Source organism: Heterocephalus glaber, unplaced genomic scaffold, assembly GCF_053883595.1.
Source record: "Heterocephalus glaber isolate CG9 unplaced genomic scaffold, H.glaber_assembly_v1.0 deba00001472, whole genome shotgun sequence".
Lineage (NCBI taxonomy): Eukaryota > Metazoa > Chordata > Mammalia > Rodentia > Bathyergidae > Heterocephalus > Heterocephalus glaber.
The window spans coordinates 32,797,648-32,800,066 of NW_028258315.1; the positions used below are offsets into that span (position 1 = coordinate 32,797,648).

At 33.1% G+C, this 2,419-nt stretch overlaps 1 non-coding gene across 1 annotated transcript; it reads left to right on the plus strand.

The window, feature by feature from the left end:
• Positions 1 to 1,888: 1,888 nt before the first annotated feature.
• On the plus strand, positions 1,889 to 2,180 carry LOC147826310 (signal recognition particle RNA). Its single transcript, XR_015439640.1, has one exon.
• The last annotated feature ends 239 nt before the right edge of the window (positions 2,181 to 2,419 follow it).

Genomic DNA, 2,419 nt, shown 5'->3' on the forward strand with positions numbered 1-2,419 from the left:
GTTTTACTTCAGAAATACATGTTTTTAAAATAAAAGAAAGTTTAAGTACAAAGCCACTTTGAGAAGCATTTTGGCTGTTAGCCAAAGACAAAATAAAGGTCCAAACCTCAGACTAGGAAAAGTGTAGATTATGAATCAGTAATTTATTATTATATTTATACCTTAAAATCAGTTCTAGGTTTGGATGATAAGTTGAAACATGTTACTTGTTCTAAACTTACTTTACTCTTGTGAACAAGTGTGCTATCCTTGCTTCCTTTCTAAACTGCAAGGGTGTATCTGTGGCACACTGAAAATTGGGACAAGAGGATGATGGCTTAGAATGAGGGTGGCAAATGTGACCCATAAATAAAATCCAGCCATGCCTATTTGTTTTTTTCCTCATTATTTTTACTGTGGTAGAACACTCATCATTAAATACACCATCTTCACCATATATATATATATAATTAATAGTATTAAATACATTCATGATGTTCTACAACCATCACTACCATCTATCTCTTGAACACTCTTCATCTGCTAAAACTGCAACTCTGTATCCACTACACAATAACTTCCTATTTTCCCTCCAAACCCATCACTCTACTTATTCTCTCTGTTGACTTGGCCATACTAAATTCCTCACATGAGTGAAATCATGCCGTATTCATCTTTTTTGTGACTGGTTTATTTCACTTAGGTTAATGTTTGTCCACGAGATTCATTCATGTTGTAGGAGATGTCAGAATTTACCTATTATTAAAGATAAATAATATTCCAGCATAGGTATATGTCTCTCTGTTCTTTCATCAGTTGATATTTGGGTTGCTTTCATGTTTTAACTATTGTGAATATTGCTGCATGTGTGTATATGTATTTCTTCAAGATCATGCTTGCAGTTCTTTGGTGTATATACTTAGAAGTGGAATTTCTGGATCATATGCTAATCTTACTTTTAATAGAATTAAAGTATATGGAGGAACCACCATACTGGTTTCCACAGGGCCTATACCATTATAGTAAACATGAAGAAAGGTCTGTCTCAACCATGCAGAAGGGTTATTATTACTTCACATCCTCACCAGCTCTTACTATTTTCTTGTAAATAGTAGTCATCCTAATGTGTATGAGGTAATATCTCATTTGTAATTTTGATTTGCATTTTTCTAATGATTAGTAATGTAGAGCATCTTTTCATGTGCTTGTTGACCATCTTCAAATCTTTGGATAAATTTTTGTTCAAGTTCTTTGCCCTTTTTTGAATCAGGATATTTGTTTGTGGTTGTTGAGTTTTAGGAGCTCTCTATATATTTTGGATATTAATTCCTTATTGGAAATATTATTTGCGAATATTTTCTCCCAATCGTGTGCATTGACTTTTTACACTATTAGTAATGTTTTTAATGCAGAAAAATTTAAATGCTTGTGAATTCTGATTTCTCTTTTTTTGTTGCCCATGCCGTTACTATCATAATCAATGTCTCTAAGTTTTAACAGAGTAGAAATGTCCTGTGCTTTTTTTCTGAAAGTTTTAGTAGTTTATGTCCTATCCAAATGTTTTAGTAGTTTATGATCTATATTTAGGATTTGATTGTTTTGAAGTAAGCTTTGTATATACTGTTAGTTACGGATTCAACATTATTCTTCTGTGTGTGGTTATTAAGTTTTCCCAGTACTATTTGTTGAAAATACTGTCCTTTCCTCATTGAATGGTTTTGGACATCTTTTAAAAATCATTTGATCATGTACACAAGCATTTATTTTGGCGCTATTTTATTCCATTTGTCCATAGATCTGTCTTTATATCAGTAACACATTCATCTGATTATAATAGCTTTGTAATAAGTTGTGAAATAGGAAAGTAAGAGTCGTCCAGCTTTTATATTCCTCTTCAAAATTGTTTTGGGCTAAGCATGGTGATGTGTGCCTGTAGTCCCAGCTACTGGGGAGGCTGAGGTGGGAGGACCACTTGAGTCCAGTTGTTCTGGCCTGCAGTGCACTATGCCAGTCAGGTATCCTGCACTAAGTTTGGTATCAATATGGTGACCTCCTGGGAGTGAGGGACCACCAGGTTGCCTAAGGAGGGGTGAAATGGCCCAAGTTGGAAATGGAGTAGGTCAAAATTCCTGTGCTTATCCAAATTGTTTTGGATGTTTGAAGTCCTTAGGAGTCCATATGACTTTTAGAATCAATTTTTCTATTTTTCTAAGAAATTCATTGAGATTATGATAAGATTGCTTTGGGTAATATTAGCACTGTGACAATATTTAGTCTCCAATCCATGAATATGGATGTGATTTCATTTGTTTATGTCTTCTTTAATTTCCATCAATAGTGTGTGTATATAACATTTTAGTTTTTATTTAGTCTTTTTTTATATCCTTAGTAAATGTCCATGTATAATATTTTTAGTGCTATTATAAATGAAATTATGTCT